Source organism: Palaemon carinicauda, unplaced genomic scaffold (assembly GCF_036898095.1).
Source record: "Palaemon carinicauda isolate YSFRI2023 unplaced genomic scaffold, ASM3689809v2 scaffold210, whole genome shotgun sequence".
NCBI classification, from domain to species: domain Eukaryota; kingdom Metazoa; phylum Arthropoda; class Malacostraca; order Decapoda; family Palaemonidae; genus Palaemon; species Palaemon carinicauda.
In genome coordinates, this window is record NW_027169702.1 from 129,084 (window position 1) to 151,822 (window position 22,739).

The 22,739-nt window shown below is 37.0% G+C and overlaps 2 long non-coding RNA genes across 5 annotated transcripts in view; one reads left to right on the top strand and one right to left on the bottom strand.

Moving 5' to 3' along the window:
* The window catches only part of LOC137636016 (uncharacterized), a 33,911-nt gene extending 29,060 nt beyond the window's left edge, over nt 1-4,851 (top strand). Inside the window, exon 3 of the long non-coding RNA XR_011042892.1 lies at nt 1,767-4,851. This is a non-coding gene — a long non-coding RNA (uncharacterized lncRNA). The remainder of the gene's footprint in view (nt 1-1,766) is intronic.
* Nucleotides 4,852-7,296: 2,445 nt separating this feature from the next.
* The window catches only part of LOC137636014 (uncharacterized), a 42,781-nt gene continuing 27,338 nt past the window's right edge, over nt 7,297-22,739 (bottom strand). For all 4 annotated transcript variants that reach the window (XR_011042889.1, XR_011042888.1, XR_011042890.1 and 1 more), the window contains one exon: nt 7,297-7,948. This is a non-coding gene — a long non-coding RNA (uncharacterized lncRNA). The remainder of the gene's footprint in view (nt 7,949-22,739) is intronic.

Here is a 22,739-nt window from a genome sequence, read left to right on the forward strand (position 1 = left end):
GGGGACCCCCATTACTGTTGGGGTATGTAGGGCGGTGGTAATCGGAAAACAATGGCTTTATGGAAGGTAACAACATAACAAAACAAAACGAGAATACCAACGAAAAAAAATAGTTTTTCATGTTTATTACCAATAAACATTATTGCGTTGCTTGTGTATTCTGGTAAGCGTTATATGGATGTGCTTTGCACACCATCTGCGTGGGTTACTATCAAAGTACTGTATTATGACTACCTATAATCTATTTACAGACGCCAAATGTTTTTGCTCTGCCGTGGCTCGATTCGCTCGCAAATAAACAGAATCTCATCACTCCTCTGTTTAACCCTTTTACCCCCAGGCTATTTGGAACTTTCCAACCCTTAACCCCCAGGCATTTTTATTTTTTTATTTTCAAGCACATTTTGCAATATTTATTTAAATTGCTCTAACAGCCTTAATTTTCATCATAGAGAGGTCGGGTTGGTCTCATTCTTCTGGAAAATGCCTGAAGTTTCGCATAAAGTTATAAAAAATATGGAAAAAAAAAAATGTAAATAGCAGTTTTTTGCAAGGACGTACCACTACGTCCATGGGGGTAAAGGGATGAGTTTTGTGAAACGTACCAGTACGTCCTTTGGGGGTAAAAGGGTTAAGCAAGAGGTACATAAATGCGCTGCACACGCCAGCCGTGTAATCATTATGTAACGTATCATAATTCCATAACTCCTGTATTATTATTATCAAGCTGATCTAGGATACCTTATTGTCCTACCCTATCAGTCGGAGTCTGGTGTTTCCGTTTGACGGTCAGCAACGGCACCGGAACGGCCAGCCGTTGGGGAAGCCCCAAGTTGCGCCATGCGTCTTACAGTTTTGGGTTTACGGACTTTTGCGTGACAGTGCTGGTAGTGTCAATCTGAACGTAGACCGCTAGGTTTAACACACTTAGGTCACTTGACTTCTCTTGGAAGAACAACGTGGTTATGTAAAAATGTCAATGTTTCTGAATTATTATGTGAAATAAGGCTTGTAGTACTCAAATGTCAGCCATGACTGTAATGAGGATTTTTTTTATTTGAAATGAGGTGGCAAAGTGATTTTTCTATGAGGATTTTTTAGTGATTTTTTTAAGTCAGTTTAAACCCCTCATAAATGTCGGCCATGACTGAAATGAGTTTATTTGAAATGAACTGAAGTGCATTTTTAATGATGGAAATGAAAACGCTATAAAACAGGTGATTCAATTATATCTGAATTTTGATTGACCAATTCGAGGTGAGGCTTAGTCAAATCTTGATACTGAAAAACATCAAACAACTTAGAAAAATGACATACTGTATTTACTGTAATTTCATTATTTTATCTCTGTTATTATGCATTTGCGCATTATAAGGATGAGTCTCTTATTATAATGTTGAAGGGTTGTGTTATTTATAGGAACAAATCTTTTAATTTGCACTTTTCACCTTAACCACGCTATAAGGCTTCCTGCAGCCAGGTCTGTTTTCCTCATTGAAAGTTTAATGGCCATTCTAGCTTAGCTTAAATCATACTCATATTAGGTTAGGAAAAATACAAATGATTAAAAGATTTTTTATTTTTTATCTCCATTGGTTATTAAATTTTTTATAAATGTAGTATCCTCTTGATTTCGTATGAAAATACTGTACCTTCTGTTAAACGATTGGTATCTACCCTGAATATTAATAAAATAAGAGATTAATTTTTATTTATTATAGGTATGCATTGCCAGTTCAAAACTAATCGATATTTTTCTTCCGTAGATTGGCGAAGGGCGTCGAGAACGCCTGAATCAGCATTTCTTGTTGACCGTATATAACTAAGTCAATGTTTGTTTGTTCCAACACCACAACAAATACAAATATAGGGAGAACATGTCTTCAGAACTGGAAGAGCCATTAATTGATGACAGGCGGTGAACGCAGGCGAGTAGCGTCAACTGTCGAGAGCTTTTCACTTTTGTCTTCGACTTCACTGAGTACAGACGCACTATTGCATGATTTAAAGGTTTAAAGGTCGCTCATGAATGGCAGAGGCAAGGGACAGTGACATTGCCCTAGCAATCAGGACAATGCCCTAGAGACTGACCATATATTATATGATCAGCGCCCAAGCCTCCTCTCCACCCAAGCTAGGACCAGGGAGGGCCAGACAGTGGCTGCTGATGACTCAGCAGATAGACCTATAGGCTCCCCCAAACCCCCCAACCTTAGCTCACAAGGATGGTAAGGTTGCAGACCCTAATGGCACTAACGAGTCTGAGCGGGACTCGAACCCACGACTGGCAAACACCAGGCAGAGACGTTACCAATCAGGCCACAGCAATCGTCCCTTTGTGCCAATTGTAGGTTTGTAGATGTTTATATTGACCAGTCTTTTGAGTGTCGTATTTGTATAATAGTGGGTAGGTAGGTTGGTTGACCAAGGCACCAGCCACCTGCTGAGGTACTACTGCTAAAGAGTTATCGAGTCCTTTGACTGGCCAGATAGTACAGTAATAACATTGGAACCCCATCTGATTATGGCTCATTTTCCTTTGCCTTCACATACTGTACACTAACAGTCTGGCCTATTCTTTACACATTATCCTTTTTCCTTTACCACCTGACAACACTAAGGTAACTGAAAAATTCTTCACTCAATGGGTTAACTACACTGTAATTGTTCAGTGCTAGTTTCCATATAGTAAGTGTAAAAGAGAGACTTTAGCTACGGTAAGAAGCTTTTCTAGGACGACACTCCAAAATCGAACCGTTGTTCTTTAGACTGGGTAGTGCTAAAGCCTCTGTACCATGGTCTTGCTCTGTCTTGGATTAGATTTCTCTTAAATTAGGATACACTCAGGTACACTTTTATCTGTTTCTTTATTTTCTTTCCTCACTGGGCTCTTTTCTCTTTTGGAGCCTGTTGGCTTATAGGATCCTGTTTTCCCAACTTGAGTTGTAGGTTGGGTAGTAATAATAATAATTGTTAAAAAGTTTTCCTTGATATAGGGACAATATACTGAATACCTATTTTATTAAACATTATCATTGTTGAATTACTCAGCAGGTATAACAATAATTTAACCAGTATTTTGTTCTCGCCTGGAAATTGCACCAAGATGGGCAAAGAAGAAAAGGTATAAATTTTTACTTCAGTTCTTTGTAAAGCAATTGATGGTATCAATCTTTCTTCAATTACTCTTTACTGTCGACTAATATTTAATTTCCATTATAATAGTAGTTCCTATGCATATACAGTACAAGCCTTTAGCCCTTTAAAATAAGGAAAGGTCTAAGGATGCAGGCACACCGAGAAGCCCCAGCTGTCTGCCAGTTGGAAGCCTTTCACTTTTGGGTTTGGCTGCAATGTGCATAGACTTACTGTTGCTCCATAACCAGGGCCTTCATCTTTTTCATTTTCTTCACAGAAAGTAAATGCTGGCTGTTGATGTCTGTAATAAATGAAAAGGGTGGATGCTACAACCAGTTTATGGCAAAACTGGCTGTTGATTCACACACTGTATTCGCAGGTATGTGTTTTGAAGGGGAAAATGAGAGCCAAGTCTTATCCAGTGTCTGTTTTGGTAATGCCCAAAAACATAATGATGAAGTCTTTTACCTCTTTCTTTCCCTCATCGAGTTTGACTGCTTTTGTATATGCCCCTGGCTCTGTCCATGGGAGTATCCTGCGATCTCCATTGGCGTGTTTTTAGGGTTCTGGTGGTGTGTAGGGTTCACCCCATTGATTGCCGTACCCTGTAGAAGGGTAAGAAACACGTATGTTGCAGTGCATATGGCTAACAATGAGGCTTGGACCTCCTAGGGTGTGGCAGGTAGTTTAAGGGAGCTGGTAGCTCACCCACTGTGTTCCCGGTACCAGTGTCTCCTGTGATAGAGGGCGTAGGTGAGGTGACTTCAGTGGTTATTCTCCATTATCCGTTCTGTGAGGGTTTTGCGTTGCTTAAGCAACGCAAGAGCCAAGAAGGAGCTGTGAAGGAACATGATCTCTCATGGCTTCTTAATATTATCTGTAAAGCGTACACCTCGATTTCTGAGTGTTGAGGTACCAGCTAAAACCAGGGCTCATGAAGTCGTAGGCATAGGCCCCACCTTGCCTTTAAAGAGGAATCTCCAAGTCAGCCAGGTGTTGAAAGCTGTGGTATGCGAATGCTAAACAACCTTCACGGTCTTCTACCAACAGAGGTATACCCACAAATACGTCACTTTTGTGCTTGGCTGCTCATGTAGTTGCATAGCCAGCCCATCTCCCACACGGAACTGGAAGCATATTATCTATGGTAATGCATGGCTGGAAGTCTGGAATGAAAGGTAAAATGACTGGCTCTTCTCCATGTTTTCTTTACCTTCTCTTGGGGGACGAAGTGATCGAACTATCACTTGATGGTTCTGACTTGATGCCCGTAAGTTTACACTGAGCACCATTTTTTAGATTCATGAGATCCTCCTTAGGCAAGGGGGAAGATAGTGGAATATACACCAACCCATTTATGATACAGCAAGTATACTGTATTATTCCGGACCCTCCATAGGGGAAAAGTATCCCTCCTTTTACTACCTACCAATCTTTTAAGTATATTCATCCATATGATGCAGACTGACATTTCCAGGGAAGATAAAGGAATAACCAGTTTGGTCTTATGGGAAAGGTATCCCTCCTTTGACTACCTACCAATCTTATACAGTATATTCATCCATATGATGCAGACTGACATTTCCAGGGAAGATAAAGGAATAACCAGTTTGGTCTTATGGTGAATTTCAACCAACCAATCCTTGAATCTCTCTATTTTAAATGATTGCTGAAGACATTTCTTCAGGTTCTTATAGCTAGGAAAAATACAAATTACTTTATTTTAAAGATTCCTGAAGACTCCTAAGGTTCATATACCTAGGAAAAATACGTATTACTTTAAAAAACTATATAAATTTCTTTTTTACTCTTATTTCAATAGAATCTATATATAAATTTCTTTTTTACTCTTATCTCAATAGAATCTAATATTCTATGCAGTGGATAACAGGTGGACATTTAGTTGTAATTTGAAATAAATTTTTGGGGATACCAGAGTACACCATTTATTTTTTCTAATTTACTTTTTTATCCCTTTAAAGTACCGATTATTTTTTTAAGAATATAAGGGACTATGGAGACCTTGGATTACTTTTTCTTAGCTTTGCATAATGGAAGAAATCAGTTCATGATTTTGATTTACTTTAGAAAATAGGTTTTGTAACTGGTTCTGTACATGTTAAATGAATTTTGACTTGAATGATGTATGCTAATCTGTTAAATTTTCCCCTACAGAGGTTTACCATGCTGAGGCATTGAAAAAAAAATGAGCTTTATTCAACGTAGATGATAAACAGAGGATAAAAAGAAAGAACTGCTTCTATGGGGTCACAAATCCCCAACATTGATTCCTTACAAAAGCAGCAAATTGGTGAGTACAGTAGTTAAAATGATAAACTTCATAGCCATTTATTTAACATTTTTTTTTTTTTCCGGAAAAAATGTATTTCTTCGCTATGATGATCCCATTGTCCTCTGATGGTTCGAAAAGTGGATTCGTCAGTAGTCAAAAAGCCTACGACTGTCTTCCTCAGTGACACTCATCCGTAGTACTCTGATTATTGTTCTCCCTTTACAGTTTTCTCTCTTACTTGGATTTTATGGCTCGTTCTTAGTCTTTACTGCATCAGGTTATTTTTGTCATACTTGAAATAGATGAAATCAAAAGTTTATTTAGTTGTTGACTCTTTGCCATGGAAAACTTTTTAGTTGTTGACTACGTTGGACCCACATTGTTTGATTTTATCTGGTTTTAATTGCAAGTCTTAAATTGGTTTCTGATTTTATTGATTTTAATAGTTTCTTTTAAACTGGTTTCTGATTTTAGTTTCTTTTAAACTGGTTTCTGATTTTAGTGTCTTTTAAACTGGTTTCTGATTTTAGTGTCTTTTAAACTGGTTTCTGATTTTAGTGTCTTTTAAACTGGTTTCTGATTTTAGTGTCTTTTAAACTGGTTTCTGATTTTAGTGTCTTTTAAACTGGTTTCTGATTTTAGTGTCTTTTAAACTGGTTTCTGATTTTAGTGTCTTTTAAACTGGTTTCTGATTTTAGTGTCTTTTAAACTGGTTTCTGATTTTAGTGTCTTTTAAACTGGTTTCTGATTTTAGTGTCTTTTAAACTGGTTTCTGATTTTAGTGTCTTTTAAACTGGTTTCTGATTTTAGTGTCTTTTAAACTGGTTTCTGATTTTAGTGTCTTTTAAACTGGTTTCTGATTTTAGTGTCTTTTAAACTGGTTTCTGATTTTAGTGTCTTTTAAACTGGTTTCTGATTTTAGTGTCTTTTAAACTGGTTTCTGATTTTAGTGTCTTTTAAACTGGTTTCTGATTTTATAGTCTAAAACAAATTGGTTGTTTTATTCTGATGTCTGATTTTATCTGGTTGGTTTCTGCTGTTTTAAAATAATTTCCGATATAGTCAAGAAATAGGTTTCCTGTATAAATTGGTTCCTGATTCTGTTGTTTCTGCTGTTTTAATTTTAAATCTGTTTCTGTTCTGATGTTTCTGCTGTTTTTACTTGGTTTCGGATTTTATATTTTTTTCTGACCTTGTTGTAGAAATAACTTTGTTTTGGGTCTTAAAACAAAACAGGTTTGTTTTCCTAACCTTGAACTATCTTATAGTTTTCAGTATTAAACTATTTCTAGTTTGTTTTACTTTGAAAATTATTTTGGGTCTTGAGTTTTATAAAACTATTTCTAGTTTGTTTTACTTTGAAAATTATTTTGGGTCTTTTGAGTTTTATAGGATTTTAATTGTTTCATGAAAATTATTTTGAGTTATATAGGATTTTAATTGTTTCATGTTTACAATTTTGTTTTATCCAGCTATTTTTTGGCAACTTGAAATCCAAGTTTGTAACCTAATTTACTAAGGCTTCTATTCTCGCCTTTTGATTCTATCATTTTGGTGTTTTGCTTTTATTTGAACAATAATTTTAACATATATAGTCTTTTACTAGAAATTATTCCTAAATTATTATTTACAGAAAAAAATATTTTTAATTTTAACATGTAAAACAAACTAGAAATTATTCTTAAATTATTATTTGCAGATGACATTATTTTCATGTATGATATTAAAATAATGTCATTTTAACATGTATAGTTTTTTCACTAGAAATTATTCCTAAATTATTATTTACAGAAAAATTATTTTCATGTTTGATATCAAAATTTTAGTAATAAATATTCCTAAATTTAACTTATTATTCACAAGAAACTTTCATAGATTTGTTCAGTCCTTTTTTACTTCTGATTACAAAAATGTTCAGTCATTTTTTACTTCTGATTACAAAAATATCTTAAACTTTCATAGATTTGTTGTCATAAAAACTAATGATTATAAAAATATCTTCAGCTGCTTCAAAGATATGACTTTTTACAATAACCTCTGCTTTTTAGGACAAATTGTTATTTAACTTTGATGAAAGATTTTCATGTATTGTTAAAGTGATTATTGAAATTTCAAGTGGAAGTGTTAGTTAAATTACAGAGGCAATGGTTTATAAAATGTGTTAAATAAATTACCATTATCACTTCCAGTAAATTACCATTACAAAGATATGTCATGATGTTACATTTGATTGTATATACTAACACCGAATACTGAAACTTTAGTTAATTATTTTTTGGCCTTTCTTCAATTTACAATGTCTCTTCCAGATCCCCTGTTCCTGCTGATGAACCTCTTGGTTTTATCAGTGTCCTGCTGCCGAACCTCTTGGTTTTACCACCGTTCCTGCTGATGAACCTCTTGGTTTTATCAAAGTGTCCTGCTGCCGAACCTCTTGGTTTTACCACCGTTCCTGCTGATGAACCTCTTGGTTTTACCACCGTTCCTGCTAATGAACCTCTTGGTTTTACCAGTGTCCTGCAGTGGAATTAACACCAGTTATATATTAGTAGACACATACATCTAGTTAATCAAGATTTTAAATGTAAGTTAATAAAGAAAATTAAATTTTTCTGTATTTTTCTTAGCCATAAAAACCCAGAGTTCTTTATATTGATTCTCTAGTCTTTAAACTAAAATGGTATTTTTTTTATTCAATATAAAGTACTGATAATTCATTTCAAGAGTCCCTCGAGTAATTGAAAAACTAAACAAATCAGTTTTGAATAAATGAATGGGGTAAGCATCCATGTGTGTGTGAAGGGAATAAAGAAGAGATGCTTCTCTCTGTTAATCAACCCAGTCCCAGTACACCAACACAAAGATTTAACAGCAGAAGTGAACAAGGCACTTGAACTTGTTCTTGAAAGTCGTTCAGTCCAGTGGTGACGCTCCAACTGGGAAGATATCTCACACTCCATTGATAGTACAAACAGGTGATAAGTTCCCAGGGAAAGGAGAGTCCCTAGTGCCTTTCCAGGAACAGAAAGACACAGAAGGAAATCATCCTTCGGCTTCACACACTGCAGCAGTAAAACTTCAAGGATTGCCAACCTCCTTAGGATTACGTTGCTGACGTCACACTGCCACATGATGATTATTACTAGCTAAGCTATAACCCTAGTTGGAAAAGAAAGATGTTATAAGCCTAAGGGCTCCAACAAGGAAAATTACCCCCAGCAAGTAAAGAAATTAAGTAAATAAACAATATGAAAAGTAATGAACAATTAAAATATTTTGAAAACGGTAACAACACCAAACCAGATATTACATATATAAACTATAAAACTAAGAGCTACAACAGGGACAAATATCCCAACAAGGAAAGAAATTAGAAATAAACAATATGAAAAGTAATGAACAATTAAAATATTTTGAAAACGGTAACAACACCAAACCAGATATTACATATATAAACTATAAAAAGACTTATGTCTGCCTGTTCAACATGAGCGAGGAAATACAGAAAATATGAATGCTTTATACAGGTGAAAAAATTTAGTTATTAGAAGGTTGCACAGGAAATTATCACACATCCTACACTTATCAATAAACCACTGAACATTAATCCTTCCTTCTAAATACAATATCCTTAACAGATAAGCTTTAATAGGCATTTCCAGCTTCACAAACTAGGAATTAATATAAAATTTGATTAATAGCATTACTAGGAATAAGCCAAAACAAAATACTTAAGATTAGTAGCATGATGAATGCAAAAGATTAGAGACTTGTAATTCAGAGACTACTAATTCATCTTTATTTGGACCAATTACAGTGTATCATCAAAACAGGGAATGAACTCTACTTAAAGCAGACCCAAATAAATTTGGGATGTGTGAACCAAATAGCGAGAGGATTTCATATAGAGAAATGCTATACTGTACCGAAGATTTATCAATGATTGTAATATCTGAAGTGATTTGTATTTTCCCTAAATATACAAAACCAAGTCCTTTAATAAGCGTATACTTTCAGCAAAGCTTGATCGTGGTTGTAAAAATCTATAACTAGGTGTTACTGGGTGGTGACAATGAAGCCCTGACTCCTAATTAGCCACTAGATTACATCCATGGCCTGGTATGCAGTCAAGGGAAGAACCTATATCTGTGAGGGGGATATGCTGTCTACATGTAGGGTCATACGAGAACATGGGTGCATACACATCTATTCACCCCCTCATTAGGAAAGATGGGAGAGGAGCTTCTAAACAAACTTACTACTTAGAAAAGATGCTTGATCATGTGGACCTCAACCTACATTCATTGTCTGGTCCAGCATATAACATAGTGATTACTGCATCCCAAGGAAGGGGAAGATAAAAAAAGTTAAGGCCACTTGACATTACCTCTCATTCTGGAGTAACATCACGACTTATGCAAGGTGAGATACCTCTTGTCCCGTGGGCAAGCTTGATTTACTGACCTGACCTGCTGAGCCCCTATTATTATTACCTTTATCATTACTAGCCCAGCTATAACACTGGTTTGAAATGCAGAATGTGCACTCTCACAAGAAGGTGAACGAAGAGGTGAGGGTACTCTTCTGCAGGAGGGCCCTGCTGTAGAAGGGCACCTGTCCAGTAGGAGAATAAACTAGGCTACGAGTAAACATGCGAGAGCTCTCTCCTGTAGGAGTAGGAGAACACACAGGAGAGAACTCATGGGCGCTTGAGCAAGCCAAGGTAGAGGCACACGCCTAGTAGTGCTCTAATGGGCATGCAAACAACTAAGGGTGAAGGAGTGTGAGCGAAAACAAAGCAGGCGCAGGAGCATGAGCACAAACACAAGTAATGCAAGATTACACATGCATAAATTAGCATGTTAGTTGGTGCACATGAGCATGTAAGGAAGTGCTTGTCATAAGTAAAAGGAGCACTCTCAAGTGTCCTCTGCATTGTCTCGTCTTATTTTTCGTCTTTGGTGAAGCAAGTCCATTTGGCAGTACTGTCTCTCCCATGAGGAGAGATACGGTAGCGTAACCTACGCAACTCCTATCGATCAGTCTTCTAGGCCTTGGTCCAAAAAGAAGGGTGGAACACTTCCATTATGACTGGAAGTGAGTGAAGAGAAGAAGTTGTCTGGCATCTGGCTGATGCCAAAGACACACTGAGGAAAGAGATCCTCGGTACTCTATGAAGAGGCAGCACTATCAGGAGATAAGTCTCTAAATTCTAGAACCACCTGTATACAAGAAAATTCTGACAATAAGGGCAGTGACCCTCCCCTTCAACTCGGCAGCAGTAGCTACTCCTATCATGCATAAGGAAATAAACAGTAACAGTAATGCTGTCAAACAGGAACAAGAAACCATATAAGCAAGATACACAGACAACTGTCAGTTAGCTACAAATGTCTGGAAAACAGAAAAACCTTTCATCTTCATTAATATCCTTTGCACAGAACAAACTTCCAACAATTATCTAAAGGAATAAGATTAAAAATGCCAGTCGACAGTGCTGGGAGTATAGTACGTCTAATTTCCGGCGGCTGAAAAAGTGGCCATTCAGTATTACACCAGGGGAGTGAGGCTTCCTTGCCACCTACCAGTAACTACTGACACCACCTTATAAATTTTAACATCTGGGTTCTAGCAATGCTGAATACATAATCCTATTAATAAAAAAATTATCCATTCTTGCATATAATAGACAGTCTGGGAAGTTTGTAGACAATCTTTGTTTTTATCTAACTCGGCTGAGTCCCTGGTTAGGCTGGAGGAACGTAGAGAGTAGAGGTCCCCTTTTTGTTTTGTTTCTTGTTGTTGTCGGCTACCCCTCAAAATTGGGGGAAGTGCCTTTGGTATATGTATGTATGATGTATGTTAAAGGATGAAGATTTGTATACAGTCCATGTAAAAACAAATATTGTGTTGCAATGTATTGTGGGAGTCATTTGGCAATGCAATTAAATTTTATATTGGAGTGCCAAGGTTGCTAGGTTTAAAAATGCACGTGTGTATCGTGAGATCGATGAATATAGAATTTCGCTCAAATTCATTGGATTGAGTTTATTAAGAAGCTATATACTGTATTGGATTGAGTTGATTAACCCTTTTACCCCCAAAGGATGTACTGGTACGTTTCACAAAACCCATCCCTTTACCCCCATGGACGTACCGGTACGTCCTTGCAAAAAAATGCTATAAAAAAATTTTTTTTTCATATTTTTGACAATTCTTTGAGAAAATTCAGGCATTTTCCAAGAGAGTGAGACCAACCTGACCTCTCTATGACAAAAATTAAGGCTGTTAGAGCAATTTAAAAAAAATATACTGCAAAATGTGCTGGGAAAAAAATAACCCCTTGGGGGTTAAGGGTTGGAAATTTCCAAAGAGCCTGGGGGTGAAAGGGTTAAGAAGCTATATACTGTACTGTCACATTTGAAAAGTGAGGGAAATGTGTTTTAGAAAATTTTTAGTAAGTTTGAAGTGAATGCAACACTGTATGCATGTCATTGTGCAATTATGTAAAAAGGTAAAGTAGAAAATAAGTAAGCATCGGCTGATTTTCGTCCAAGAACCACAGATTTCTCTTCATATTTGCTGTGACAGAGCAAGCAAGCAAGTTAAGCATCAATTGTTTATAAGTGTAAAGGAAATCGAGCAGTATGGAAGAAGAAATGAATGCTTTGAGGGAAGAACTGAGGATGAGAGTAGTTGAGAATGAAAGGTTAAGGAAGAAAAGTGAATATCTGAGGATGATAGGGAAAGAGAAGGAACAGTGAAAGGTTACCTGAAAATACCCGAGATAATGGAAGCAAGAACATCTGAAATGAAGAAATTAGAGGGAAAGGAGATGCAGAAAAGGAGAGACTCTCTCCTACACCAGCACGCAGGAAGTTGAACGAGGGTACAAAGAAAAGCAGATGTCAAGAAATGCAAAGTTTTAACCCTTTTACCCCCAGGCTCTTTGGAAATTTCCAACCCTTAACCCCCAAGGGGTTATTTTTTCCCCAGCACATTTTGCAGTATATTTTTTTTAAATTGCTCTAACAGCCTTAATTTTTGTCATAGAGAGGTCAGGTTGGTCTCATTCCCTTGAAAAATGCCTGAAATTTCTCAAAAAATTATCAAAAATATGAAAAAACAAATTTTTATAGCATTTTTTTGCAAGGACATACCGGTACGTCCATGGGGGTAAAGGGATGAGTTTTGTGAAACGTACCAGTACGTCCTTTGGGGGTAAAAGGGTTAATAAAATTACATGAAAGCAAAGTAAAAAACCCAGCCACTGAGGGGGACAAGCCAGCATCAACTTGGTGCCGGTGTCACGGTCTGAACGATCCCCCGGTCTCAGAATTCTCCTTGACATTGTATAATGGTTCTTTTACGCCATTAGCTCGCTTTGCTCGCATGAAAATAAAACATCAAGCTCGTATGTACTGGCAAGCAGTAATGTTGAGCTGCACACGCTAAATTACAGGAAAATAAAACGACAACCTCGTATGCACTGGCAAACGGTATGTTCGCGCCTGCACAGATTATAAAGGAGTATTGTGAGACCGGGGGTTGGTTCAGACCGTCACACCGGCCCCAAGGCCGGGTAAATGGGGAGGGTTGGCGGCAGGAAAGGCATCCAGCCATGAAAAATTAGCCAAAACCAATATGGCCAGTGGCGATTGTGAGATTAACCAGTGATGAAGTGTGGGACAGAGGTAGGTGGAGAACACTGGCCAGATACATCGACCCCACATAAAAGTGGGAAAAGATGTAGACAAAGAAGAAGAAGAAAAGTAAAGTCAAAGTATTCACCAACAAATAAGAGATCAAATGGGTAAGGATAAGAAAGCAAATATGAGCAAATCAGAGAGAATTTAGGAAAAGTTTTTAAGATATCGTTACTACATAAAGTCCCTGATAGTACAGTATACAGTACAGTGGTTTGAAGAGAAATTAGTGGTAGTTTTGAAAAAAAAATAATTAGGAATGTACAAATTTGCCAGTTTTTCGGAAGGGAAATTGGCTTACTTTTTTACAACAATTATGCGTGTGGGTGAACAGTTATGAATCTGTGAGAGGTCGAGTGATCAGGTGAATATGAAAAGAGCTGCCATTAACCCTTTTACCCCCAAAGGACGTACTGGTACGTTTCACAAAACTCATCCCTTTACCCCCATGGACGTACCGGTACGTCCTTCCAAAAAAATGCTATAAATTTTTTTTTTTTCATATTTTTGATAATTTTTTAAGAAAATTCAGGCATTTTCCAAGAGAATGAGACCAACTTGACCTCTCTATGACAAAAATTAAGGCTGTTAGAGCAATTTAAAAAAAATATGCTGCAAAATGTGCTGGGGAAAAAATAACCCCTTGGGGGTTAAGGGTTGGAAATTTCCAAAGAGCCTGGGGGTAAAAGGGTTAATAAAATTACATAAAAGCAAAGTAAAAAACCCAGTCACTGAGGGGGGACAAGCCTGCATCAACTTGGTGCCGGCCCCAAGCCCGGGTAAATGGGGAGGGTTGGCGACAGAATCCAGCCATGAAAAATTAGCCAAAACCAATATGGCCAGTGGCGATTGTGAGATTTACCGGTGATGAAGTGTGGGACAGAGGTAGATGGAGAACACTGGCCAGAAACATCGACCCGACATAAAAGTGGGAAAAGATGTAGACAAAGAAGAAAAAGAAAAGTAAAGTCAAAGTATTCACCAACAAATAAGAGATCAAATGGGTAAGGATAAGAAAGAAAATATAATGAGCAAATCAGAGAGAATTTAGGAAAAGTCTTTAAGATATCGTTACTACATAAAGTCCCTGATAGTACAGTATACAGTACAGTGGTTTGAAAAGAAATTAGTGGTAGTTTTGAAAAAAAAAATAATTAGGAATGTACAAATTTGGCAGTTTTTCAGAAGGGAAATTGGCTTGCTTTTATAGGACAATTATGCGTGTGGGTGAACAGTTATGAATCTGTGAGAGGCTGAGTGAATAGGCGAGTATGAATAGAGCTGCCATTAAGACAAAAAATGAACTTATAGCAGATAGAATGAGAGAAAATAAGACAAGATGTGCATGCATAGACTGGAAACTTTATGAAAGTAGTACAGTAGTACCGTATGCAGTCAAGGATATAAATGAACGTATGGTGTTTGTACTGAATTTCTTTTCCACTGTCCACGTCAGTGTCCGAAAGCATCAATTTGTAAAGCATAAAATGAGATGTGTAAATGAAAAATTGTAAAGGGATTGTGTGCTGGAAACAGTAGATCATGTAACCCAGTGAATGTCATAGTAATCTTTCTGGATGAATACTACGGGAATGAGAGCGAGAGAGAATGCAAAAATAGAACCGTGTACGCCTGGCATCTCACATATATGAAATAAAAGATTCATAAGATATATAAAAGAGAAAAGTCAGATTAAAAGGTGATTTATATGTAATAGCTTTGGTCATTAGGGGAATAATAATTTACGGTCACTAGATACTAAAGAAAATGCATCAAGTGAATGAATGTTCTAAAAGTGTAATAAGCTATGCCATACAGCAAGAGTGGGTTTCACAGAGTAAAGCGAATGAAACTTGTGGTCAGAAAGGATATTTTCCCAGGAGGCACAAGGCTCTAAGAAGCACAAGAAGTAAATGTACATACTGGACATGGTTGGTCCGGCAGTGAATGTTTAGGAGAATGGTGAATATTTATCAAATTGAGAATCAAAGTAAAGGGAGCTGTAGTACGTTCCAGCATATTGCTATATTACATATCCTTGTAGAAGGTAAGTAATTTGTCTCTCTGTGGAGGATACTACAGTACATCCCATCAATTAAAGGCAACAGGTCATTTGTAATTGTACAATTACCATTAATATTTACCACCATCATGGATAGAAAGTCAACAGAATGAGTTTGAAGAAGTGAAAATTTGGGGCAGATAGAAAGGTTGATAGTGTAATTCTATCAATTTGAAAAGGAAAATGAGATGTAATGATGCTGTGGAAATTAACCCTTTTACCCCCAAGCTATTTGGAACTTTCCAACCCTTAACCCCCAGGCGGTTTTTTTTTTCAAACACATTTTGCAATATATTTTTTTTAAATTGCTCTAACAGCCTTAGTTTTTGTCATAGAGAGGTCAGGTTGATCTCATTCTTTTGGAAAATGCCTTAAGTTTCTCATAAAATTATCAAAAATATGCAAAAAAAAATGTAAATCGCAGTTTTTTTGCAAGGACGTGCCAGTACGTCCATGGGGGTAACAGGATGAGTTTTGTGAAACGTACCAGTACGTCCTTTGGGGGTAAAAGGGTTAAAGAACCTCATAAGCTTGAATATGATCAAGTGTGAGGAATGGAAGTAGTGTGCATGGGAAAGAAAGAAAGGATAAACTACTATCTCAGGATACAAGTATTATACATCTGTCAAAGAGTAATCTCGGTGAATGTCAGGGCAATGTTTCTGGATGGATACTAAGCAAATGAAAGAGGAAACAGATAGTTGAAGCATATACTGGGAATGCTAAAAGATATATGACGAACAAATGTAACTGAATAAATGACAAAATCTAACGTCAGATAGAACAAAATTCATTATTATTACTATTATTACAATCCAAGCTACAACCCTAATTGGAAAAACAAGATGCTATAAGCCCAGGGGCTCCAACAGGGAAAAATAGCCAAGTGAGGAAAGGAAATAAGGAAATAAATAAATGAAGAGAACAAATTAACAATAAATCATTAAAAAAAAGTAACGTCAAAACAGACATGTCATATATAAACTATTAACAACAATAAAAACAAATATGTCATAAATAAACTATACAAAGACTCATGTCAGCCTGGTCAACAAAAAAGCATTTGCTCCAATTTTGAACTTTTGAAGTTCTACTGATTCAACTACCCGATTAGGAAGATCATTCCACAACTTGGTAACAGCTGGAATAAAACTTCTAGAGTACTGCGTAGTATTGAGCCTCATGATGGAGAAGACCTGGCTATTAATTGAATGTGAAGCATACTCGAGTGGCAGGACCTAGTGATGCAAAACTACAAAAGGAGTTTTGAAAAACGAAAAACTAATTTTTGGGGAGGTGCTCTGTGGTCTCCAATGACTGCAAGACTACAAACAGAGTTTTGAAAAAAGAAAAACTAATTTTTGGGGAGGTGCTCTGTGGTCTCCAATGACTGCAAGACTACAAACAGAGTTTTGACAAAGGAAAAACTAATTTTTGGGGAGGTGCTCTGTGGTCTCCAATGACTGCAAGACTACAAACAGAGTTTTGACAAAGGAAAAACTAATTTTTGGGGAGGTGCTCTGTGGTCTCCAATGACTGCAAGACTACAAACAGAGTTTTGACAAAGGAAAAACTAATTTTTGGGGAGGTGCTCTGTGGTCTCCAATGACTGCAAGACTACAAACAGAGTTTTGACAAAGGAAAAACTAATATTTGGGGAGGTGCTCTGTGGTCTCCAATGACTGCAAGACTACAAACAGAGTTTTGAAAAACGAAAAACTAATTTTTGGGGAGGTGCTCTGTGGTCTCCAAAGACTGCAAGACTACAAACAGAGTTTTGACAAAGGAAAAACTAATTTTTGGGGAGGTGCTCTGTGGTCTCCAATGACTGCAAGACTACAAACAGAGTTTTGACAAAGGAAAAACTAATTTTTGGGGAGGTGCTCTGTGGTCTCCAATGACTGCAAGACTACAAACAGAGTTTTGAAAAACGAAAAACTAATTTTTGGGGAGGTGCTCTGTGGTCTCCAATGACTGCAAGACTACAAACAGAGTTTTGACAAAGGAAAAACTAATTTTTGGGGAGGTGCTCTGTGGTCTCCAAAGACTGCAAGACTACAAACAGAGTTTTGACAAAGGAAAAACTAATTTTTGGGGAGGTGCTCTGTGGTCTCCAATGACTTTCCTGTTCAAGGCTAGAACAGGGAATTCAATACAGCCCAATACCAAAGAAATATTGTTTCCCTGCTCTAAGGGCAGTGCACCAACATGCAGAGTACAGACACTGTGAATTATAAGGGAAACCTGCACTTCAGGCCCATTACAGCTTGCCACAACACTTCCAAATTTGCATGTTGTCAATGACTGCTGAAGAAATAGGAAAAGTAATAACGAGGTTGAAAAATAGGAAGACATTGGATATTACAAACCAGAAGCTGCACTGGAGTGGTGATAAGTGTTATTAACCCTTTTACCCCCAGGCTATTTGGAAATTTTCAACCCACAACCCCCATGGGGTTATTTTTTTTCAAGCACATTTTGCAGTATATTTTTTTTTAAATTGCTCTAACAGCATTAATTTTTGACATAGAGGGGTCAGGTTGGTCTCATTCTCTTGGAAAATGCCTGAAGTTTCTCAAAAAATTATCAAAAATATGAAAAAAAAAAATTTTAATAGCATTTTTATGCAAGGACGTACCGGTACGTTCATGGGGGTAAAGGGATGAGTTTTGTGAAACGTACCAGTACGTCCTTTTGGGGGTAAAAGGGTTAAGTGGCTATTAGGGTTTTTAAAAGCTAGGAAGGTGTATGATAAGGTTTTGATTGGCAAAGGAAGGAAGGTGAAAGAAGAATTGGTAAGGGGAGGAACTGTGGATTTTGAAGAGGATGCGTGGATCATATGATTACAATTCAGTTTTTTGGAAAGTAAAATGAATATAAAGCATTATGGCACACCAAAAAAATATGATAATTTGTCAAGGTATATTCTGGGTGAAAATGAGATTGTATGGTACTGTATACATTAAAAATAAAAGCTCAGAAAAGTGAAAGTTTTATAGAAGCATGTAAGAGTAGTGTCGAGTGGGCAATGACTAGTGTGGTGATAAAGATGTGAGGCTTAATAAGTCTGACTCATTATCTTCATGGATGGAGTTATGCAAAAAATCAGGAGAGAGAAATATGGATGTAAGTGCAACCACTACACAGTACAGTAACACCCAACTCTATATCATGAATTTGTTCCAAGAGACCAGAAGCAAAGCTATTTTCGACAATGGTTTTCCGTCTTGAAAAGCTACTTGCATATTTCCTATATACCTTACTGAACAAGAAAAAGTACTTGAAACCTGCTATCTTTTAATAAATACCAAATACCTAAAGTAATAAGCTTCCATGTGAAGTACAGTACTGTACTTTTTAAAGCACTCAAGCTTTTTAACCCTTTTACCCCCAAAGGACTTACTGGTACATTTCACAAAAGCCATCCCTTTACCCCCATGGACGTACCGGTACGTTCTTGCAAAAAAATGGTATAAAAATTTTTTTTTTCATATTTTTAATAATTTTTTGAGAAAATTCAGGCATTTTCCAAGAGAATGAGACCAACCTGACCTCTCTATGACAAAAATTAAGGCTGTTAGAGCAATTTAAAAAAAATATACTGCAAAATGTGCTGGGGAAAAAATAATGCCCTGGGGGTTAAGGGTTGGAAATTTCCAAATAGCCTGGGGGTAAAAGGGTTAATAAAATACATTGCAATGGTGCATGGATAGAGAGACCAGAAAGGAGGTAAATCAATGGAGGAATGCAGTAGAAAGATTGCTTCCTTCCTAGTGCCTATGAGAAGGGAGAAGGTTAAGATGATGAGTGAGACTTCATGTTGGCTATTGTCAGTAAAATAACTGATCGCAGTGGAACGCAACAGAACTTCAGGCTTGACACGTTACAGTTACACCACAAAGAAAGACAGAATTGCAAGAAGACAGAACGGGGCGAAATTAGACAGGATATATGCAATTAGACTGGAGACTTTAGGAAAGAAGACGTACTGTGTGGAAACAGATAGAAATGACTGTAGGGTGTCGATAAAGAATTTCTTGGCTATTGTATTGAGCAATGTCTGTGTTTACCATTTAGAAAAGGATAAAATGAGATGGGTAAATGAAAAATTTAAATGAGATGGTGTGCAGGAAACGGTAAAAAAATTGAGAGATTAAAATTGATATGAATGCAAGAAATGGATAGTGTATATATGAGAAAGTAAGGAGAAAAGTGTGTTTCATAATAGAAGGCATATAGACTTGCTCTTGAAAAGCAACCCCGTGAAAGTTATGGCAATATTTCAGGATGAATACTGTGGAATTGTGTCACAGATCAAAATGAGTACACTATACTGTATACCCAGTTCTGAGAGACCAGACCAAGACTGGACCCCAATAGGCCTTCTCCTTTATTTCAGATAGGCAAAGGCTAGGAGAAGGAAAACTCCAAAATCAAACCAAACCAAACAAGACCCCAACGGCGGAACTTGCCGGCGGAAGAGGGCAATGCCTATCGGGCAGGCAACATGGCAGGCCTTGACATAACAAGAACCCGGCAGCCCGATGCAACCAACATCGGAGAAGCCGCCTGTCTCATATGTCTTGAGCCGCGGTGAAAACGATGTGGGCCAAGTGTGTGTGCGTGGCCGTTGCAAAGCCACGACCACCCAAAACAATATACCCAGCTACTGGCATTCTGTCGTTTCCTCCACCCTTCTTCTGATAGGAGGCTGATGGCAAACGACAGAACCCAATACTCGGACACGAGTGGGCGCCGACGATACCCAGAATTCTAGAACACAGAAATAAGTATCATAAGATATACAAGAAAGGATAAAAGACAAACTGGAAGGGGTTTAAGATGTAATAAATTTGGTTTTAGGTGATCACTCAGCACATGCTTTTGTTGCGGAGAGAAAGTGCATCGTGTGAATGAAAGTACAGAAGTATTTAGGCTACACAATTTCACAGAATGGAGGGGGTGTGGATATTGTACTCAGCAAGGCCATTTTGTTGGGATGTGCTCGACTCCAAGAAGTATATGTACAAAGTAAAGCATGATTTGATCTGATAGGGAACAGTTAGGCTCCAATAAGCAAACGTATAAACTGAGTTGATCTAGTATTGAATGTGTAGGGAATAGGGAAAATAGAAACAAAGGTTAGGAGTGGATAAAAATACTAAGTGTTTGAAGAAATATATAAAATGTTACAAAACTTAAGTGGTAGAAAAAGCAACTTCAGTTATTAAAATACGAAATGAGTGCGAGGGCAGAAAAATGTATTTTGAACCTAGAATAAGGGATTAAATGGAACATAGGCAATATTTTGAGCAATAGGAATCTGACAAGCGTACGAGTGTATAAAAAACCGTCGAGTAAATGTACAGGTTCTGTTCTAGAACATGGTGTGTTGCAGAGGGCTACGTAATAGAGGAACGTAACATGCATATGTAAAAATGGCTTCGGTTTGAGATCGATAAATAGGGTACAGTATTAAGTTTTATGCAACTTCATATATTAACCCTTTTACCCCTAAAGGACATACTGGTACGTTTCACAAAACTCATCCCTTTACCCCCATGGACGTACCGGTATGTCCTTGCAAAAAAATGCTATAAAAAATTTTTTTTTTCATATTTTTGATAATTTGAGAAAATTCAGGCATTTTCCAAGAGAATGAGACCAACCTGACCTCTTTTAGAGCAATAAAAAAAAATATACTGCAAAATGTGCTGGGAACAAAATAACCCCCTGGGGGTTAAGGATTAGAAATTTCCAAATAGCCTGGGGTTAAAAGGGTTAATTACTTTGATTTAGGTAAGCACTAAGATTTGCTGCTTTGTCAATAATACTGAACTTTTACCAAGTGATAATATCAATGTTATAAAATTGTATATAATAAATACAAAGGTCCGTTTCATGATTATAATTAACGGTAGAGTTGTGAGCATATGAAAGTAAATTGTGTGATCACATGCAATTGTAAAAACTTTTGAATAAAGAAAATATATCTTGTCCTCACAGCCCCAATCCCCACTATATCATGAATAGATTTTAACCCTTTTACCCCCAAAGGACGTACTGGTACGCTTCACAAAAGCCATCCCTTTAACCCCATGGACGTACCGGTACGTCATCGCAAAAAAATGCTATAAATTTTTTTTTCTTCATATTTTTGATAATTTTTGGAGAAAATTCAGGCATTTTCCAAGAGAATGAGACCAACCTGACCTCTCTGTGATGAAAATTAAGGCTGTTAGAGCAATTTAAAAAATATATACTACAAAATGTGCTGGGAAAAAAATAACCCCTTGGGGTTAAGGGTTGGAAATTCCCAAATAGCCTGCGGGTAAAAGGGTTAAAAAGACAATCATCTATGGAAGTGAAGCATTGATATTAATCTGAGAAAGAGGTGGTGGTTAGTAGTGATTAAGATATTTGAAAATCCATGTATAACAAAATGAACCTAATGATGACCAGAACAGGATTAATGAAAAATATGTAAACCACCAACAAAGTTGCATAGAAATATATGGTTCAAGATAGTAAAGCTGACAGATGGCGTCAAGATGTGTGTTGGATTAAGTAATGTTTATTAATCCTTCTACCCCCAGGCTATTTGGATCTTTCCAACCCTTAACCCCCATGGGTTATTTTTTTCAAGCACATTTTGCAGTATATTTTTCTTAAATTGCTCTAACAGCCTTAATTTTTGTCATAGAGAGGTCAGGTTGGTCTCATTCTCTTGGAAAATGCCTAAAGTTTCTCAAAAAAAATATAAAAAATATGCAAAAAAAAATGTAAATAGCAGTTTTTTTCAAGGACGTACCGGTACGTCCATGGGGGTAAAGGGATGGCTTTTGTGAAACGTACCAGTACGTCCTTTGGGGGTAGAAGGGTTAAGTGATTTTAAATCAAATATAAAGCAAATGATCAAGTAAATTAACCTGCTGGGACAGATGCACAGGTCTCAGGAAAGGTATTTCTGTTACAGTGGAATTCAAAGCAGGAAGCAAGAGGGCCTTACAGAAAAGTAGCAGCATCATAAAAAAAAAATTGTCTGCACCGAAGATCCTATTATATAATGTCCAAATAGATGAGAAAGGAAAACCATATGCAATATGGCCTATAATACTCTGTAATGCAGAAAAACAGGCTGCCGTATTGAGGAAAATAGAACGCATTTTGTTAGGGGTGGCATTATAGATTGCTGTGAATTAACTATTATATCTCACACTATGATGTACAGGTATCCCTTTTACCCCAAAAGGACGTACTGGTACGTTTCACAAAACTCATCCCTTTACCCCCATGGACGTACCGGTACGTCCTTGCAAAAAAAATGCTATGAAAATTTTTTTTTTCATATTTTTGATAATTTTTTGAGAAAATTCAGGCATTTTCCAAGAGAATGAGACCAACCTGACCTCTCTATGACAAAAATTAAGGCTGTTAGAGCAATTTAAAAAAAAATATACTGCAAAATGTGCTGGGGAAAAAATAACCCCTTGGGGGTCAAGGGTTGGAAATTTCCAAAGAGCCTGGGAGTAAAAGGGGT